Source organism: Eumetopias jubatus, unplaced genomic scaffold (assembly GCF_037043125.1).
Source record: "Eumetopias jubatus isolate StellerSeaLion01/CBP00866 unplaced genomic scaffold, mEumJub1_p1.0 scaffold_11, whole genome shotgun sequence".
In the NCBI taxonomy this organism is placed as follows: Eukaryota; Metazoa; Chordata; class Mammalia; order Carnivora; family Otariidae; genus Eumetopias; species Eumetopias jubatus.
Genome location: NW_028274817.1, coordinates 59,832,906 through 59,855,728, shown reverse-complemented (window position 1 = coordinate 59,855,728; position 22,823 = coordinate 59,832,906). Strand labels below are relative to the sequence as shown.

The 22,823-nt window shown below is 37.1% G+C and overlaps 1 pseudogene; it reads right to left on the bottom strand.

Annotated features, from left to right (window-relative positions):
• The window catches only part of LOC114207447 (cytochrome c oxidase subunit 6A1, mitochondrial pseudogene), a 91,530-nt pseudogene extending 72,973 nt beyond the window's left edge, over positions 1-18,557 (bottom strand).
• Between the last annotated feature and the right edge of the window lie 4,266 nt (positions 18,558-22,823).

Below are 22,823 nucleotides of genomic sequence, written 5' to 3'. Positions count from 1 at the left end.
TACAAATGGCCAACAGAAAGATGAAAAATGCTCATCATCCCTTGGCTTCAGGGAAATGCAAATCAAACCCACAGTGAGTTAACACCTCACACCATTTAAAATGGCTAAAATTAACAAGTCAGGAAACGACAGATGTTGAGGATGTGGAGAATGGAGAACTCTCTTATACTGTTGGTGAGAATGCAAGCTGGTACAGCCACTCTGGAAAATAGTATGGAGGTTCCTAAAAAGTTGAAAATAGAGTAACACTATGACCCAGCAATTGTACTACTGGGTATTTATCCTAAAGATACAAATGTGATCCGAAGGGGCACCTGCCCCCAATGTTTATAGCAACAATGTCCAGAATAGCCAAACTATGGAAAGAGCCCAGATGTCCTTCAGTAGATGAATGGATAAAGAAGATGTGATATATATATGTTTTATATATGTATATAGATATAGATTTAGATAGATATATAGAACATATATATATATATATATATATATATGAATACTACTCAGTCATCAAAAAAATCTTGTTATTGGCAACAACATGGATGGAAGTAGAGGTTATTATGCTAAGTGAAATAAGTCAATCATAGATAAACAATTATGATATGATCTCACTCATGTGGAACAAAAGAAACAAAATAGAAGATCATAGGGGAAGAGAGAAAAAATAAAACAAGATGAAATCAGTGAGGGAAACAAACCATAAAAGACTCTCAATCATAGGAAACAAACTGAGGGTTGCTGGAATGCAGGGAGGTGGGGGGATGGGGTATCTGGGTGATAGACAATAAGGAGGGCATGTGATGTAATGAGTACTGGGTATTATATAAGACTGATGAATCACTCACCTCTATGTCTGAAACCAGTAATACAGTATATGTTAATTAATTGAATTTAAAAAAAAAAAGAAACATTCACCACCATCAAGTGGTATTTATTCCTGGATTGCAAGTGTGGTTCAGTATTCACAAATCATTTGTGATATATCACATCAGTAAAATTAAGGATAAGAACCATATGATCATTTGAGTAAACACAGAAAAATCATTTGACAAAGTAAAACATCTATTTATGAAAAAAAACCATCAATAAAGTAAGGATTGAGGAAACATGACTCAACATAATAAAGGTCACAATATAAAAAACCCACAGCTAATATCATCCTCAGTGAGCAAAACATAGATTTCCCCTAAGGTTAGCAACAAGACAAGAATGTCCACTCTAACAACTTTTATTCAAAAAAAAGTCCGAGCCACAGCAATCAGACAATAAAAAGAAATTAAAAACATTCAAATCAGTAAGGAAAAAGTCAAACTTTCAGTATTTGCAGATGACATGATTCTCTATATAGAAAACCTGACATATTCCACACAAAAAAAAAACTTCTAGAGATGATAAATGAATTCAGTAAATTCACAGGATACAAAATCAATTACAAAAATCTGTTGCATTTTTATACACCAATAATGAAGCAGCAGAAAGAGAAATTAAGAATACAATCTCACTGGGGCACCTGGGTGGCTCAGATGGTTAAGTGTCTGCCTTCGGCTTCGGCTCAGGTCATGATTCCAGCGTCCTGGGATCAAGTCACCCATCGGGCTCTCTGCTCCTTGGGAGCCTGCTTCTCCCTCTGCCTCTCTCTCTCTCTCTCTCTCTCTCTCTCTCTGTCTCTCATGAATAAATAAATAAAATCTTTAAAAAAAGAATATAATCTCACTTACAATTGCACCAAAAATAATAAGATACCTAAGAATGAAACTAACCAAAGAGGTAAAAGACCTGTACTCTGAAAAATATAAGTGATGCATGATATTGAAGTGGACACAAAGACATGGAAAGACATTCCATGTTCATGGATTGGAAGAACAGATATTTTTAAAATGTCTATACTACCCAGAATAATCTACACATTTAATGGAATCCTTATCAAATCACCACCATCATTTTTCACAGAGCTAGAGCAAACAATACTCAAATTTCATGGAAACAGTGGAGACACTGTATAGCCAAAGCAGTCTTGAAAAAGAAAAGCAAAGGCAGAGGAATCACGATTCTGGACTTTAAGTTATATTACAAAGCAGTAGCAATCAAACAGTATCAACTGTCACAAAAATAGACACATGGATCAATGGAAGAGAATAAACAACCAGAAATAAACCCACAACTATATGGTCAATTATTTTTTGACAAAGCAAGAAACAATGTCCAATGGGAAAAGGACAGTCTCTTCAACAAATGGTGTTGGGAAAATTGGAGAGCAACATGCAGAAGAATGAAACTAGACCATTTTCTTACACCATACACCAAAATAAATTCAAAATATATTAAAGACTTAAATGAGATATCAACCCAATAAAATCCTCAAGCACACAAGCAGTAACCTCTTTAACATTGACCATAGCAACTTTTTTCTAGATAGGTCTCCTGAGGTAGGGAAAGAAAAGCAAAAAAAAAACTATTGGGAGCACATGAAAATAAAATTTCTGTATAGAAAAGGAAACCATCAACAAAACTAAAAGGCAGCTTATAGAATTGGAGAAGATATTTGCAAATGATATATCTGATGGTGTGTTAGTATACAAAATAAAGAAATTATAAAACTCAATACCCAAAAACAAATAATCCAATTTAAAAATAGGCAGAAGACATGAACAGACATTTCTCCAAAGACACACAGATGGCCAAAAAATAGAGGAAATGATGCTCAACATCACTTATTATCAGGAAAAACAGATCAGAACTAAAATGGGAAGATATCACCTCATACCTGTCAGAATGGCTAAAATCAACAACACAGGAAACAAGAGCTGTTGTTGAAGATGCGGGAAAAAGGAACCCTCATGCACTTTTGATGGGAATGAAAACTGGTGCAGCCACTCTGGAAAACAGAGTGGAGATTCCTCAAAAATTAAAAATGGCACTACCCTATGATCTAGCAATTGCACTACTGAATATTTACCCAAAGAATACAAAAACATTAATTCAAAGGGATCCATACACCCCTATCTTTATTGCAGTATTATTTACTATAGCCAAGATATTTAAACAACCCAAATGTCCACTGATAGTTGAATACACAAAGAAGATTTGGTGACATATAAAATGGACTATTATTCAGCAATAAAACAGAATGAAATCTTGCCATTTGTAATGTCCTGGATGAAGCTAGATAGTATAATGTTAAGTGAAATATGTCAGTCAGAGAAAGACACATATCATATGATTTGACTCCTATATGGAAATTAAGATACAAAACAAATGAGAAAAGGGGAAAAAAAAAGAGAGTGAGAGGCAAATCAAGATAGTCTCCTGAAGAGAAGAAATTGATGGTTACCAGAGGGGAGGTAGGTGTGGGGATGGGTTAAATAGGAGATGGACTTTTTCTGCACTTTTTCTGATGAGCACTGGTTGATGTATGGAAATGTTGAATCACTACATTGTACAACTTACACTAATATTACACTGTATGCTAATTAACTGGAATTAAGAGGAGGTTCAGGAAAAGATGGTGGAGGAGTAGGGGACCCTCTTTCAACTGGTCCCTGGAATTGAGCTGGATATCTACCAGACCACTTTGAACACCCATGAAATAAGCCTGAGATGTAAGAAGATAGATCTGGATCTCTACAAACAGAATATCACATGTGGTTTGTTTTGAGGTATGAAGCCGGGATCCATGAATCCATGGGCACATATTGGAAGATATAGGGAAGGGGGAGGGAGCTGCCATAAGCTCTGGCACCGGGAATGTGAAATAACACAGGAGCACAAAAGCCTCCCACGCTGGGGACCAGGCACAGACTCGCAGACTGGTAGTGACAGGGAAAGGACTTTAGAGCAGCGCTCCCAGACTGAAACCTGGAGTGGCAGGGCTAAGCATGTGAACTGGGGGCGGCTGGTGGTTTCAGAAGCACAAAGGGCAGAGAAGTGCCCCACATGGAGGTAAGGACTGGGAGTGATGCTGAAAGGTACACAACCCAGGACACTGTACTTTATAGCAGTACAGACAGAAACAGAGATAGTGTAGCCTGGAGAGCTCCCTGAAGAACAGACTGCAATCTCTCTGTTCTAAGGCAGAGGGTTGGAACTGATCTCTTCTGCTCTGATCCTCAGAAGAGATGTTGAAAGGCACCAGGGAAATCCACCAGAGAACAAAAGCCCCCAAAACCATTTTTCACTGAGTCTATCCCTCCACCACAGGAGGCAGGGCAACTCGGCCCAACCAGGGTTGCCTGAGTAACAGCACAGCAGGCCCCTCCCACAGAAGACAGGCTGAGAGAGCAAGCGGCCTGAAACATTAAGGTCCCTATAAAACAGGTACAACTTGCTTGGGTTCTGGTCAATAATATGGACTCTGTACATTCCCACAACCACACCTCACGAGAATGACTAGGAGGAAGAACCCCCAAAATGGGAAAGACTCAGAGACAGTTACTTCTGCCACAGATTTATAAATGGATACAGATATAACAAAGATGTTGGAAATGCAATTCAGGGTAGCAATTGTGAAGACAATAGCTAAAATGGAGAAATCGATTAATGGCAACATAAAATCTCTAAGGACAGAAATGAAAGCTGAACTGGCAGAATGTAAAATGCTATCAATGAGATCCTGTCTAATCTAGATAATCTAATGGCTAGGGTAAACCAGGCAGAAGAACAAATTAGTGATCTAGAAGATCAATTGATAGACAAAAAGGAAAAAGAGAAGGCCAGGGAAAAACAACTCAAAATTCATGAAAAGAGATTCAGAGAAATAAGTGACACCAAGAAACATTCCAATGTCAGAATTATTGGGATCTCTGAGGGAGTAGAGAGAGAGAGAGAGGACTAGAAGATATATTTGAGCAAATTGTACCTGAGAACTTCCCTAATCTGGGTAATGAAACAAACATTCATGTCCTAGAGGCAGAGAAGACCCCTCCCAAGTTCAAGGAAAGCAGGCCAAAGCCCTGGCATGTAATAGTAAAACTCACAAATCTTAGAACCAAGGAAACCATCTTAAAGGCAGTTAGGAGGAAGAGATTCCTTACGTACAGAGGGAGGAACATCAGAATAACGTCAGACTTATTCACAGAGACCTGGCAAGCCAGAAAGAGTAGGCAAGACATATTCAGGGTACTAAATGAGAAGAACATGCAGCCAAGAATTCTTTACCCAGCAAGGCTGTCATTTAGAATGCATGGAGAGATGCAGAGCTTCCAAGACTGGGAGAAACTGAAAGAATATATAACCACTAAGCTGGACCTGCAAGAAATATTAAGGGGGGGGTTCTATAAAAGGAGAAAGACCCCAAGAGTGATATAGAACAGAAATTTACAGAGACAACCTATAGAAACAAGGTCTTCACAGGCAACATTATGACAATTAATTCATATCTTTCAATAATCACTCTCAATGTGAACAGCCTAAATGCTCCCATAAAATGGCACAGGGTTGCAGATTGGATAAAAAGACAAAACCCATCCATATGCTGTCTACAAGAGTCTCATTTTGAACATAAAGATACATCCAGACTGAAAGTGAAGGGATGGAGATCCATCTTCCATGCCAATGACCCTCAAAAGAAAGCTGGGTTAGCAATTCTTATATCAGATAAATTAGATTTTAAACTAAAGACTGTAGTTAGAAGCACAGAAGGACACTGTATCATTCTTAAAGGGTCTATCCAACAAGAAGATCTAACAACTGTAAATATCTATGCTCCCAACATGGGAGCAGCCATCTACATAAGCCAACAGTTAACCAAAAGACAGTCATATTGATAACAAGATGTTAATTGTAGGAGACCTCAATACTCCACTCTCAGCAATAAACAGATCATCTAAGCAGAAAATCAACAAAGAAACAAGAGCCTTAAATGACACACTCGACCAGATGGACCTCAAAGATATATACAGAACATCCCACCCTAAAACAACAGAATACTCATTCTTCTTGAGCGCACATGGAACTTTCTCCAGAATAGACCACAGACTGGGCACAAATCAGGTCTCAACTGATACGAAAAGGTTGCGGTTATTCCCTGCATATTCTCAGACCATAATGCCTTAAAACTGGAACTCAATCACAAGAAAAAAATTGGCAGAAATTCATGCACTTGAAGCTAAAGATCACTGTGCTCAAGAATGTTTGGGTCAACCAAGATATCAAAGAAGAACTTAAAAGATTTATGGAAACCAATGAGAATGAACCAATTCAGTAATGTGGCAGGATACAAAATCAATGAACAAAAATCAGTTGCTTTCTTATACACTAACAATGCAACTGTAGAAAGAGAAATTAAAGAAACGATTCCATTTACAATAACACCAAAAACCATAAGATACCTTAGAATAAACCTAACCAAGAGGTAAATGATTTTTACTCTAGGAACTACAGAACACTCACGAAAGAAATTGAAGACACAAAAAGATGGAAAAATATTCCATGCTCATGGATAGGAAGAAGAAACATTGTTAAAATGTCTGTGCTACCCAGAGCAATCTATACCTTCAGTGCCATCCTGATCAAAATTCCAAAGACATATTTCGAAGTGCTGCAACAAACAATCCTAAAATTTGTATGGAATCAGAAAAGACCCCGAATTGCCAAGGAAATGTTGAAAAAGAAAAACAAAGCTGGGGGGATCATATTGCCCGATTTCAAGCTAAATTACAAAGCTGTGATCACCAAGACAGCATGGTACTGGCACAAAAACAGACATATAGACCAATGGAACAGAATAGAGAACCCAGATATGGACTCTCAACTCTATGGTCAAATAATATTCGACAAAGCAGGAAAAAACATGCAATAGAAAAAAAAAACAGTCTCTTCAATAAATGGTGTTGGGAAAATGGGACAGCCACATGAAGAAGAATGAAACAGCATACACAAAGATAAACTGAAAATGGATGAAGGACCTCAATGTGAGACAGAAATCCATCAAAATCCTCGAGGAGAACATAGGCAGTAACCTCTTTGACATCGGCCACAGCAAATTCTTTCAAGAGACATCTCCAAAAGCTAGTGAAACCAAAGCAAAAATGAACTTTTGGGATTTCATCAAGATAAAAAGCTTCTGCACAGCAAAGGAAACAGTCAACAAAACAAAGAGGCTACCCACAGAATGGGGAAAGATATTTGCAAATGACACTACAGATAAAGGGCTGGTATCCAAGATCTATAAAGAACTTCTCCAATTCAACACTCAAAAAAACAAATAATCAAGTAAAAAAATGGACAGAAGTCATGAAAAGACACTTCTCTGAAGAAGACGTACAAATGGCTACCAGACACATGAAAAAATGTTCATCATCATTAGCCAGCAGGGAAATTCAAATCAAAACCACATTGAGATACCACCTTACAACAGTTAGAATGGCAAAAATGGACAAAGCATGAAACAACAAATGTTGGAGAGGTTGTGGAGAAAGGGGAACCCTCTTCCACTGTCAGAATGCAAGTTGGAACAGGCTCTTTGGAAAACAGTTTTGAGGTTCCTCAAAAATTTAAAAATAGAGCTACCCTATGACCCAGCAATTGCACTCCTGGGTATTTACCCCACAGACCCAGATGTAGTGAAAAGAAGGGTCATATGCACCCCAAAGTTCCTAGCAGCAATGTCCGCAATAGCCAAACTGTGGAAAGAGCCGAGATGGCCTTCAAAAGATGAATGGATAAAGAAGGTGTGGTCCATATATACAATGGAATATTACTCAGCCATCAGAAAGGATGAATACCCAACTTTTGCACTGACATGGATGGGACTGGAAGAGATTATGCTAAGTGAAATAAGTCAAGCAGAGAAAGTCAATTATCATATAGTTTCAGTTATTTGTGGAACATAAGGAATAGCATGGAAGATATTAGGAGAAGGAAGGGAGAGATGAAGAGGAGGAATGAGAAGGTGAGACGAACCGTAAGAGACTATGGACTCTGAGAAACAAACTGAAGGTTTTGGAGTGGAGGCAGGTGGGGGGGTTAGGCTGGTGATGGGTATTAAGGAGGACACGTCCTGCATGGAGCACTGGGTGTTATATGAAAACAATGAATCTTGGAACACTACATCAAAAACTAATGATGTAATGTATGGTGATTAACATAACAATAAAAATTATTAAAAAAACAAAACTAATGATGTACTGTATGGTGACTAACATAAATTAAATTAATTTAAAAAATAAGTGAAACTAAAATCAATATTTAAAAAATAAAATTAATGCATAAAATAGAAAGTATAAATACAACTTACACAATGTGAGTATCTATTAGCAAATATACACTTGATAAGGGATTAATATCCTAAATATTTTTAAATTATTAAAACTCAACAACAACAATAAACAGTCTAATTAATAAATGGGCCAAAGATTTAAATAAACATTTCTCCACAGGCAATATACAAATCGCCAGCAAACATTTGAAAAGTTTTTTTTTTTAATTTTATTGTTATGTTAGTCACCATACTATACATCTTTAGTTTTTGATGTGGTGATCCACGATCCATTGTTTTCGTATAACACCCAGTGCTCCATGCAGTACGTGCCCTCCTGAATACCCATCACCGGGCTAACCAATCCCCCCTCCCCCCTCCCCTCTAAAACCCTGTTTGTTTCTCAGCGTCCATAGTCTCTTATCGTTCATCTCTCCCTCCGATTCCTCCCCCTCATTTTTCCCTTCCTTCTCCTAGTGTCCTCCATGCTATTCCTTATGTTCCACAAATAACTGAAACTATATGATAATTGACTTTCTCTGCTTGACTTATTTCACTTAACATAATCACCTCCAGTCCCATCCATGTTGATGTAAAATTTGGGTATTCATCCTTTCTGATGGCTGAGTAATATTCCTTTGTATATATGGACCACATCTTCTTTACCCATTCATCTGTTGAAGGGTATCTTGGCTCTTTCCACAGTTTGGCTATTGCAGACATTGCTGCTAGGAACTTTGGGGTGCATATGGCCCTTTTTTTCACTACATCTGTGCCTTTGGGGTAAATACCCAGTAGTACAATTGCTGGGTCATAGGGTAGCTCTATTTTTAAATTTTTGAGGCACCTCCACAATTTTTTCCAAAGTGGCTGTACAACTTGCATTCCCACCAACAGTGTAAGAGGGTTCCCCTTTCTCCACAACCTCTCCAAAATTTATTGATGATAAGGTTTTCAACATCATTAGTCATCAGAAAAAGGCAATCCAAAACCACAGCACAGTACCCCTTCACAACTAATAGTATGTCTATAAAAATAAAAATAAGTATTGAGGATGTGGAGAAATTGGAAACCTTTGCATTACTGTTGGAAATGTAAAATGTAAAATGATGCAACCATTGTGGAAAACAGTTTGACAAAAGATTAAATGTAAAACTACCATATGACCAGGCAATTCTAATCCTAGATATGTAAATCCAACGGATTTGAAAACATGAATTCAAACAGACACTTGCACACCTATGTTCATAATAGCAGCTTTATTCACAATATCCAAAAGGTAGAAGCAACCCAAGTATCCATTAACAGATAAATGGATGAACAAAATATGGTATATATATCCAGTTTTAAAAAGGAATGCCATTTTGATATGTTCTATAACATGGATAATCCTGTAAAACATTGTGCTTTGTTAAATAATCCAGACATAGAAGAAAATATACTGTGTAACTCCATTTAATTGAGGTATCTAAAATGGCAAATCCATAGCATAAGAAAGTAAAATAGAGGTTTCAATGGCCTGGGAGGATTAGGGAAAAGGGAATTAATGTTTTATGGGTATAAAGTTTTTATTGAAGTTGATGAAAACTTTTGGGTATAGATGGTAGAGAGGGTTGTAAAACACTGTGAAATATATTTAATGCTACTGAATTATATACTTACAAATAATTCAAATGATAAATGTTATGTTATATATATTTTAACACAATACAATAATTTATAATTATGTGGTAAAAACAGTGATAAAAAAGAGCTAGAACAAGCCCCCCCAAAAAGAAGGAAACTGACATTGAGTACCTATGACTGAGATCTTTTAAATATCACTTAAATATTTTCTTATAAATTATCTCATTCATAATGAAACTGAGAGGTAGATATTATTATTGAACAGATGAGGAAGCCAAGGGGCAGTGATATTAATAACCTTGTGTCATCTGACAGTGCATGATATATGACTAAGATTAGAGTCCAACTTAACAGACACAAAAGTTTAGCTTATCAAACTGCTTTCCTACTGGATGTAGAGTATTCTAGAATGTGATTTATCTCCATATTTTGAGTAAAATAAAATCTGAAAGCTTCAAGACCCAAAGATTCAATACTCAGACAAACTCACATGTCATGTCCAAATTCAGATAATATATGAGAAGGGAAAAAAAGAAAAAAACTGAAAGCACAGAAGACATCCAAACTTCTATTACATTTGTACTGACAGTTACTTCTTTTATTTTTAAGATTTTATTTATTTATTTATTTGAGAGAGAGAATGAGAGAGAGAGAGAGAGCATGAGGGGGGGAGGGTCAGAGGGAGAAGCAGACTCCCCGCTGAGCAGGGAGCCTGATGTGGAACTCGATCCCAGGACTCCAGAATCATGACCTGAGCCGAAGGCAGTCGCTTAACCAACTGAGCCACCCAGGCACCCTTGACAGTTACTTCTGCAGAATTCACATAGAACTGATTTTTTTCTTATTTAGTATCTACTGTTTTACATCTGAATTCATTCTTGACATAGCTGTTGATTTCTTCAACCAGATTACAAGTTCTTAGAAGGAAAAGGCCTTTCTCATATCTGTATGCTTCATACAATGTTCCATATAGTTTAATGAAAAAGGCAACATTAATTCCCTTTTCCCTAATCCTCCCAGGCCATTGAAACCTCTATTTTACTTTCTTATGCTATGGATTTGCCATTTTAGATACCTCAATTAAATGGAGTTACACAGTATATTTTCTTCTATGTCTGGATTATTTAACAAAGCACAATGTTTTACAGGATTATCCATGTTATAGAACATATCAAAATGGCATTCCTTTTTAAAACTGGATATATATACCATATTTTGTTCATCCATTTATCTGTTAATGGATACTTGGGTTGCTTCTACCTTTTGGATATTGTGAATAAAGCTGCTATTATGAACATAGGTGTGCAAGTGTCTGTTTGAATTCTTGTTTTCAAATCCGTTGGATTTACATATCTAGGATTAGAATTGCCTGGTCATATGGTAGTTTTACATTTACATTTTAGCTCTTTTCCTGGGTGTAAATAGAGCCAGATGAGCTGATAGTAATGTCTGTCCTAAGTGTCTAGCTAGTAGTCTCTTAAGGAACCTGCAATGTTGTCTTAGGTTTGAGATTTCCATAGATGCTCCCAAAAAAGTGTTTGCAGTGTGTGGATTTTATGAATGGAGAAGTTTGCAGATTTTTTTTCATTTTTTCAAGTCCTCAACATACAATTCTTTAAACTACTCTGTATGTACTTAAACATAGTTTATTAATTCAAGTTAATATAATACAAATTGGGCCCTTATTGCCTTTTACTGAAATCTACTTACTGAATCTTTTTATCTCCAAAAAATGGTGAGCACTCTAGGCAATCCTATTGTTTAAAAATACAAATTCTTGCTTTTCAATAACCATAGCACTGCACTTTTGTGACCTCATCCCCTGCCTGCTTCTTCTGATGTTTCCATTCACCCTCCCAGTCACAAGGGGAGTTAGAAATAGATAAAGAGAGGTGTATTAGATCATTTGCACCTAAATGCTTTTTTCCTCTATATGTAATCAGAACTAAAAAGAGCTGAAAGGAAAATAACAAGCGGACAGCTGTGAGAACATTTTGGTGTGAAATATATATGTTAAGATGTGTCTATTCACGGGGCTTTACAAGACGTAATTTTTCCAAATGAGGGGATTCTTTCTGTTCTCCAAAAAGGGAAAATAACTTTATCGTTATTCTTATACTCTTAGAGTATCTGAGGTCACAACCCGACCTAGCAAGGTAAGTTAGTTCTGGAGAAGTATTTGGGATAAAGGGTTAGAAATACAAACCATCATTGGCATCAAAGACAGAAGTTTTTTATTCCATTAAACCCTTTCTCCTTAATATCTAATATTACAGATGCTTTAAATTATTGTGTTTTGTATAATTATAATGTATTAAATGCTTTACAAGACATATATTATTTCATTAAATCCTAACTAAAATACAACTTAATAAATATGAAATTTTACTATTACACAGACACAGTAAAAAAAAAAATATTTTAACAGTTGGTCCCAATATTTCTCCCTCAGATAGAACTGTGTTTACTTAGGAAAAATCCTTGTTAAGTTTTGTGGTAGAAAGCTAAGCCCTAAAGAGAAGGGTAGAAAAAAATAAGCATATTTTTTGTTTGCTTATTTTTAAAACTGAACAGTATTGGGGCTTCTGGGTAGCTCATTCGTTGGACGTCTGCCTTTGGCTCAGGTCATGATCCCAGGGTCCTGGGATCGAGCCCCGCATCGGGCTCCCTGCTCCGCGGGAAGCCTGCTTCTCCCTCTGCCACTCCCCCTGCTTGTGTTCCCTCTCTCGCTGTGTCTCTCTCTGTCAAATAAATAAATAAAATCTTTAAAAAACTAAAAAAAAATAAATAAATAAAACCTAACAGTATTTTGAGCGTAGGGCACAAGAGAGGGAAGGAGTCAGTGAAGACAGAGTTGAGACTATGCAATAAGATCAGAGTCTGACAGGGGTGCCTGGGTGGCTCAGACGGTTAAGCGTCTGCCTTCGGCTCAGGTTATGATCCCAGGGTCCTGGGATCAAGACCCACATCATGTTCCTGGCTCAATGGGGAGCCTGGTTCTCCATCTCCCTATGCAGCTTCCCTTGCTTTAGCTCTCTCTGCCCTCTCTTTCTATGTCTCTCTCTCAAATGAATAAACAAAACCTTAAAAAGAGATTGACACCGAGAGAAAAATAAAATGTCCAGTGAAGAATTCCTGTGACTGAAATTATTAAAAAAATGGTAAAAATGAAAATGTCTTCAATTCAATTTTAAGTTGCTTGCTACACTTCAGTAAATATTTTCCTCCTTTAACTTTAGAAAGCATAGGAATTGCAGTACAGACTAGCATGGGACACATTGCACAGAGAAGTGACAATATACTTCAAAAAGTGAGATGATCTGAAAATTGAACAAATTCAGTTAAAGAAAGAATGCAGAAACAGGACTGACTAAGAGAAACATAAGAAACATGAGAGTACCTGGACCTAAGGGGAAAAAAAAATAATGGAATCCCTGAATGAAGATTTGAGCCAATATCCTTTAAATTCAGTGCAAATGTTTACCACAGGTGTTACAAATACATATGAGAAAATTTACACTTAGTGAGTTTAATCTAAGTTACACCAGGAGTAATTGTTGGTACTCATATCAGGTCTGTCTGATTTCATATCTCATTTTTCTTGCAAGGTACCAGAATCTTCCACATAATAGAGTTAGTAAATATACATCTTAAAAAGCCCTGTGGGGGATGCCTGGGTGGCTCAGTCAGTTGTCTGCCTTTGGCTCACATGGGTGGCTCTGTCATGATCCCTGGGTCCTGGGACTAAGTCCCACATTGGACTCCTTGCTCAGGGTCCTGGGACTGAGTCCCACATTGGGCTCCTTGCTCGGTAGAGAGCCTGCTTCTCCTTCTGCTTGACCTTCCCCCTGCTTGTGTGCTCTCTCTCTCCCTCTCAAATAAATAAATAAATAAATAGATTAATTAATTAATTAATTAATTAAAAAAAAAGCTCTGGGGGGATGCCTGGGTGGCTCAGTCACTTAAGCGGCTGCCTTCAGCCCAGGTCATGATCTTAGGGTCCTGGGATCGAGTCCCACATTGGGCTCCTTGCTCAGCAGGGAGCCTGTTTCTCTCTTTCTTTCCCTCTGCTTGTGCTCTCTGTCAAATAAATAAAATCTAAAAAAAAAAAAAAAAAGCTTTGGGGTGCCTGGTTGCCTCAGTCGGTTGTGTCTGCCTTCAGCTCAGGTCATGATCCCAGAGTCCTGGGATCAAGTCCTGCATTGGGTTCCCTGCTCTTTGGGGAGTCTGTTTCTACCTGCTTGTCCTCTCTCTCTCATGCTGTCTCTCTCTCTCACATAAATAAATAAAATCTTTAAAAATGTCCTGTGGGTCTTTATGCATTTCCTAGTTTTTTATTTAAGATTTGATCATAAAATACCAAAATATAGTGAAAAAATTGACAGAAAATTTAGTGGTAGATAAAATTAAAATAACTTACAAACAAATGAATTTAGAAGTAAGCTGGGGTGTCAGACAAAATAGACTTTAAGACAAAGAATGTAATAATAGACAAAATATATCAGTGCATATTGATAAAGGGGCCAATCTAAAAAGAGGATATAACATTTGTAAGTATTTATACACCTAACAGGAGCACCTCAATATATAAAGCAAATATTAACAGACCCAAGAAAAGAAAAATAAATATAACAATGCAATAATAGTAGGGGAATTTAATATACCACTTTTATCAACACATAGATCATTCAGACCGAAAATCAATAAAAACATTGGCTTTAAACAACATATTAGACCAGATGGACTTGATAGACATACACACAATATTCTATCCTAAAGCAACAAAATACACATTCTTCTCAAGTGAACATGTAACATTCTCAAGGAGATATCATATGTAAGACCACAAAACAAATTGTAATAAATTTACAACAGTTAAATCATATAAGTATCTTTTCTTATCATAGCAGTATGAATCTAAAAAGTCAATTATAAAAAGAAAATGGAAAAAATTAAAAAAATATGTGGAGATTAAGCAACATGCTATTGAACTACCAATAAGTCAAGCAAGAAATCAAAAGAGAAATTAAAAAAAATACCTTGAGGTAAATTGAAATGGAAAAACACTATACCAAAAGTTGTGGAATACAGCAAAGGAAGTTCTAAGATAAAAGTTCATAGTGATAAATGCCTACATTAAGAAAAAAAGAAAGATCTATAAAAAAATAACGGTGTACATCAAAGAACTAGAAAAAGGACAAACTAAGTCTAGAATTAGTAGAAGGAAGGGACTAACAAAGATCAGAAATAAATGAATCAGGGGCTTCTGGGGGCTCATTCAGTTGGGTGTCCAACTGTTGATTTCAACTTAGGTCATGATCTCAGCATCGTGAAATCAATCCCTGCATTGGGCTCCATTTTGAGCATGGGGCCTGCTTAAAATTCTCTCTCCCTTTCTCTTTGCCCCTCCCCCTGCTCACACTCTCTCTCTCAAAGAAAAAAAAGAGTAAAAGAAAGAAGAAAGAAAGAAAGAAATGAATTGGAGCTTAAAAGACAATAAAGAAAGATCAATAAAACCAAAAGCTGGTTTTTGAGAAATATAACCAAATTAGAAAAACATTTAGGTATTCTAAGAGAAAAAGAAAACTTAAATAAATAAAAAAAAATTGAGAGAGGAAACATTACACCTGATGCCATAGAAAAACAAAGGATATATGAGACTACTAAGAACAATTATATGCCAGAAGAAATGGATACATTCCTAGATACATACAACCTAATGACTAAATCATGAATAAACAGAATGTCTGAACAGACCAATTACTAGTAAGGAGATGGAATTAGTAACCAAAAATCTCCCAACAACAAGAAAAAATATTTAAGGACAAGATGGCTTCTCTGGCGAATTCTACTATTATTTATTTATTTATTTAAAGATTATTTGAGAGAAAGAGAGAGTGCATGAGCAGGAGGGGCAGAGGGAGAGGGAAAGAAAATCTCAAGCAAACCCCATGCTGAGCTTGGAACCTGATGTGGGGCTCCATCTCATGACCCTGAGATCATGACATGAGCATAAAACAAAAGTCAGCTGCTTATATGACTGTACCACCCAAGCGCCCCTCTACCACACATTTAAAGAAGAATTAATACTAATCCTCAAACTCTTTGAAAAAAATCAAAGAGAAAGCACTTCCAAACTCATTTTACAAAACCAGCATTACCCTGATACTAAAACAAGACAAGGATACCTCAAGAAAAAAAAAAAAGTGCAGGCCAATATGCCTGATGAACACAGAGGCAAAAACCATTAATGAACTATTAGCAAACAAAATTCAAGTATATATTAAAAAGATCATATATTGTGATCAAGTGGGTGTAGACAGGAATTCAAGGATGGTTCAACATCAGCAAATCAATCAGTGCGACGTACCACATGAACAAAGTAAAAACTAAAAATAGTATAATTATCTCAATAAATGTAATAAAAGTATTTGACAAAATTCAATATCTATTTATGATTAAAACTCTCAGAAAAATATGTATAGATGAAATGTATTTCAACATAATTAAGACTATATATGACAACCATGAGAAACTATGGACTGTGAGAAACAAACTGAGGGTTCTAGAGGGGAGGGGGTGGGGGGACAGGTTAGCCTGGTGATGGGTATTAAAGAGGGCACGTTCTGCATGGAGCACTGGGTGTTATATGCAAACAATGAATCATGGAACACTACATCAAAAACTAATGATGTAATGTATGGTGATTAACATAACATAATAATTATAAAAAAAAAGACTATATATGACAAGCCCATACCAACATCATACTCAATGATGAAACTCTGAAAGCTCTTCTTCTAAAATTAGGAAGAAGTCAAGGATGCCCACTCTCCCCACTTTTATTCAACATAATTTTGGAAGTCCTAGCCAGAGCAATTATGCAAGACAGAAATAAAGGTCTTCCAAATTGTAAAGGAAGAAATAAAACTGTGAGTATTTGCAGATGGCATGATATTATATATAGAACAAAACCCTAAAACTCCACCAAAATCTGTTAGAACTAATAAACTCAGTAAAGTTGAAGGATGCAAAATCAACTAACAAAAATATCAGTTGTGTTTCTATATACCAACAACAAACCATCACAAAGAGAGATTAAGAAAACAATCTCATTTATAGTTACATCAAAAATGATAGCATAGCTAGGAATAAATTTAACCAGGAAGGTGAAATATCTTTACACAGAAAATTATAAGACACTGATGAAAAAAAAATGAAGATTCAAATAAATGAAAAGATACTTCATGCTCATGTATAAAAAGAAATACTATTCTTAAAATGTCCATACCATACAAAGACATCTATAGATTCAATAAATTTGCTATGAAAATCCAGTGGTATTGTTCACAGAAATAGAATAAAAATCCCAAATTTGTGTGGAACCACAAAAGATCTGGATAATAAAAGAAATCTAGAGTTAGAAGGACAAAACTGAAGGCATCAAGCTCCCTGATTTTAAACAATATTACAAATCTATAGTAATAAAAACCGTATGGCACTGGCATAAAAAACAGACACATAGATTTAATGGAAAATAATAAAATGCCCAGAAATAAACTCACACACACATGGCCAATCAATTTAAAATAAAGGAGTAAAGGAGCAAAGAAAATACAAGGGGGAAAGAACAGTGTCTTAATAAACTGAAGAGCCACATGCAAAATAATAAAACAGGGTCACCACCTTACAACATACACAAAAATTAAACTGGATGAAAAGCTTGAATATAAGGCCTGAAACCACAACCTTTCTAGAAGAAAACAAATGTGGTAAGCCCTTTGACATCAGTCTTGGTGATGATATTTTGGATTTGACACAAAATTGAAGGCCACAAAAACAAAAATCAGCAACTGGGACTACATCAAACTAAAAACTTCTATACAGCAAAGGAAACAATTAGAAAAAGGAAAAGGCAAGTTACCAAATGGGAGAAAGTATTTGCAAATCTTATATTAAAACTCATCAGCAAAACAAACAAAAACAATCCAATTAAATAATGGATGGGGGATCTGAATAGGCATTTTTCCAAAGAAGACCTACAGATAGCCAACAAGTACATGAAAAGATGCTCAACATTAGTATTTATCTTGAAAGTGTAAATCAGAAACACAATGAGGTATCATCTCACATCTGTTAACAATAGCTATTATTGAAGACAAGAGATGATAATGGTAGGCAAGGATATGCAGAAAAGGGAACACTTGTACACTGTTGGTGGGAATGCTAATTGGTGCCACTCTGGACAACAGTATGAAATTTCCTCAAAAATTTAAAAATAAAAACTACCATATGGTCCAGCAATTCCATTTCTGAGTTGTATCCAAAGTAAAAGAAGTTACTAACTCAAAAGGATATCTTCACCCTCATGCTAATTGCAGCATTATTACAATAGCCAAGACATGAAAGCAACTTAAGTATCCATCTAAGAATTAATTGGTAAAAAAATATATGTGAACCTGAGAGGAGAGAAGGCCTAATATGGAGATGTAGGAAGACTTTGAACTCACCTTGTCCAGGGAAACACCAAATCTACTCCTACATATGGAGGAACTCCTCCTGAAAAAGAACCAATGGCTGATTTGTGCACAACAAAAGATAGAGGGGCCACATAGCGAATGGCAGGAGAGACAGAGACATGGTTACCATGGGAACCATGTCCTCCAGCTGCAATGGGAAAGGATAGTATTGAGGGACTGGGAGCAAATTCCTTGACCCTGGAGCGTAGAGAAAAAGTCATGGTTCAAAAGGGCAACTAGAAATTAAAGGAACTAACTCCTCTACAAAATGGCAGGAGTCTTGTGGGAATGTTCACTGGGATTGGAGGGACAGCAAAACCATTGTTCATGTTCCCCCTCCACCATGATAGTGCAGACTGCAGCAGGATATAGATACCCTAGCCAGCCTGCTCCTTCAGTGAACCCAGGGCCCCTAAGCCATACCAGCCCTAGCAAACCCGGGGAACAGAAGAAAGAGCTGTGGTTTAAAGGAAAAACTAAAGTATAAAGGAAACAGCCCTAGAGCATCTTCCAAATATCAGAGGAGATGCTGGAATGTTGTCCAAATCAGAGGGACTGGAAATCACTATTACCTATATTCCTTTCCAACTTGATAGCACATAGAGGAACAGGGTATAGGTGTCTGAGCCATGTAGCTGTCATAGTGAGTCTTAGGCCCACAACTCATGTTATCACCAACAATCCCCTGAAGGTGACCCCGCACCTGCCCCTGTCTGAGCTTTATCCATCCAACCAAATCTGTCCCATTGTGGTGCATACTAGGATACAGCAAGACAATCCCACTATAGCTCTAGCCATCTCACCAAGGTGATACAGCACAAAAACCTCAGGACCCTAGACTTGAACATACTTTATTTTTTTAATTTTTTCACATAAAAGTTCTTAGTTTATTAATTCTCTCTTGAAAAATCTGCATAAATCACATGATCCACAAGGACACCCAATGTATGGAACACCACAGGACATCCTAACTCATATCCACTTCAGCTCCAGTTATAATGCTAAGGCCTTCCCTGTGTAGAGCCCTGAGATTCCTGTCTCACACTCTCTTAAAATTCAGGCATCCCACTAGGGTGCTCCCTGAAGAGAGAATATTGGGAGTACCTGCCCTATGCCTACTTTGACTCCTGCCATCCCACAAATGGTGTCCCTATACAGATTGCATAGGGAGCCCCTGGCTCATGCTCACTTCTGCTCCAGCCATCCCACAATGGTGTCCCCTGTACAAAGTGCTCTGGGTACAATTAGACTATTCTTGCTTCAGTTCAGGCTATCCTACCAGCATGACACCTGCAAAGGGGGGTCCCACAACCACTATGGCTGAAGGTTTCTTTGGTTTCAGCCATTTCATGAGAGTGACTCTTGTGTGAAGTGACCCAGGACCCCCTGGTCTATGCCTGCCTTAATGTCAGCTATTCCACCACGGCAGCCCTGGTGAAGACTGCTCTGGTACACCCAGATCAGACCCACTAAAGATACAGCCAGCCAAAGCCACCAGGTATATGCAGGCTATACAGGGGCTATAGAGGGGACATTCCAGCACAAGACAACTCCTTCAAAGCTAGAAGAAATATCTCTTTGACCTAATTCATAGAAACAAACACAGAAAATCAACCAAAATGAGGAAATAGAGGAATATGCTCCAAACAAATAACCAAGAAAAAAAAAATCAGAAATGTAACTAAATAAAATGGAGATAAACAATGTATTTGATAAATAGTTGAAAGTAATGGTGATAAAGACAGTCACCAGACTTGAGAGAAGAGTGGAGGAGCTCAGTGAGAACTACAACAGAAAGACAGAAAATATAAAAAAGAATAAATAAACTGACAGAACAAACTCCACAAATAAAGGGAAAGAAGAGGCCACATCAAGGAAGTTAAGAAGTTCAGAGACATGTTTTAGGGGAGAAACAGATGGTGAGTGCTACAGAGGGGAGAGAGCCTTGGTCACAGAGAAGGGTGCAAGAGAGTAGAGCACACAAGGGAATGCACAAGGAGAATATTTCCCCAAGCCATTGTCTTTGAAAACAAGAGGGGGTGATTTAATGACTTCATATAAGCAGCAGAGCTTAAAGCCTGGAGTTTTAAAGGTCACTGGGCTTGGCTGAGATAGAGCCCTGAGAGCACTGCCCTGCTCCTGGAAAAAAGGTAGGCAAACAACCTGGGGGAAGACTGCATGAAAACAGTGATTTGAAGACTGCCTGAGGCACACCAGGGGTGGGGAGGCTTATTCCCTCTTCTTAGAGCATATCCCTGAGAGGCAGCATTCATGGAGACCCCTCTCTGGGGACAAAGGAGATGACCAGCAAAATTTCCCTCCATTTCCCCTCAGTATAAACAAATAGCCACTTGCAGAAAGCAGATTAGTATAAACACTGGCTGTCTAACTTACTTACACCAAGTCCCACACCCGTCTGCTATGACAGGACTGCCCTTCTCTGTCAAACTTGCCTCAGTCCTGGCCCAGTGAGCTCCTCTCCCAGAAGACCAGCACAAACCCCTGCCCACACAACAACTCCCAACCACAAAGTTCAGCAGGGCTTTAGTTCTAGTGGAAGTATTATCAGGTCCAATTTAACAAACAGACCACAGCACACCTAGTTAAAACTCACCACATTCTGGCCAAGGACCAAACATTGCCCACTGCAGGCAAGGAAAGACTCTGCAGAAGATTGTCCTGAAGGATAAAGCAGCCAAAACACAACAACAAAATGCACACATTATACACTTGAGACACTCCATGAAGCACCAGACCCTGGACACTACATGAACTCTTTTTCATAAAGTCATTACTTTCTGGAGCAGGAAATATAGCTGGCTTATCTAACACAGAGAAGAAGGCACAGATCTAGGAAAAAATGTCAAGACAGAGGAATTACTCCCAAATAAAACACAAAGAGAAGACCACAACCAGAGATGTAAGTGAAAAGATATAAGTAACATGTCTGATGGAGAATTTAAAGCAACAATCATAAGGATATTCACTGGGCTTGAGAAAAGAATGGAAAAAAGAGACATTAGATGGAGGAGGCACAGAGAACTTCCATTCAAAAAAAAAAAAAAAGTTGGTCACCACCAAAACCTATTGTAATTAAATTTGAAGATATAGTGATGAAAAAAAACTTAAAAGCAGCAAGACAAAAGAAGTCCCTATCTTACAAGGGAAAACCCATAATGTTAGATGGAGATTTCTCAGCAGAAACTTGGCAAACCAGAAGAGAGTGGCATGCAATATTCAACGTGATGAATGGGCAAAATCTGTAGCTAAGAATCCTCTCTCCAGCAAGGCCATCATTCAGAATTGAAGGAGAAATAAAGAGTTTCCCAGACAAACAAAAACTAAAGGAGTTCATGACCACTAAAACAGCACTGCAAACAATATAAAAGGGGACTATTTGAGTGGAAAGGGAATACCAAAAGTAACAAAGACAAGAAAGGAACAGAGAAAATCTCCAGAAATAACAACAAAACAGGTAATAAATAGCACTAAATACATGTCTATCAAAATTACTCTGAAGATAAATTGACTAAACATTCCAATCAAAAGACATAAGGTGTCAGAATGGCGCTATATCATAATAGAAGGGGACTACAAGATAAACAATTATAAATATTTATGCCCTCAACATGGGAACATCTGAATATGTGAAACAATAACAAACATAAAGGAACTCACCGATAATAATACAATAATAGTAAGGGACTTTAACACTCCACTTGCATCGATGGATAGAGCCTCAAACAGAAAATCAAGATGGAAACAATGGCTTTGAATGATACACTGGACCAGATGGACTTAACAGATATATTCAGATCATTCCATCCTAAAACATCAGAATACATATTCTTTTCAAGTGCAGATGGGGCATTCTCTATAACAGATCACATATTAGTTCACAAAGCAGGCCTCAACAAAAACAAAATTTGAGATCATAGATGTATTTTATATATGCAATGGAATATTACTCAGCCATTAAAAATGAGGTCTTGTTATTTGTGACAACACAGATATACCTAGCAGGAATTGTACTACATGAAATAACTCAGACAAAGACAAATACCATATTATTTTACTTATGCAGAATCTAAAAAACAAATCCAACAAGCAAAAAAAACAAAAATAGGCGAAGTGGATTAAGAAATACAAACTTCCAGTTATAAAATAAATGTCATGGGGAAGGATTGTACAGCATAAGGAATGTATTCAATGATATTGTAATAATATTGTATGGTGACAGATGGTAGGTACACATAATGATCACTGTATAATGTGCATAATTGTGGAATCACCATGTTGTACACCTGAAACTAAGTTAACATTGCGTGTCAACTATACTTTAATAATATATTTTAAAAATATTATATAAGTAGTGCACTCAAATGTTATTCAACCATAAAAAAGAAGGAAATCTTGCCACTTGTGACAACATAAATGGACCTTGAAGGAATTACGCTAAGTAATTCAGATAGATGATATATGATTTC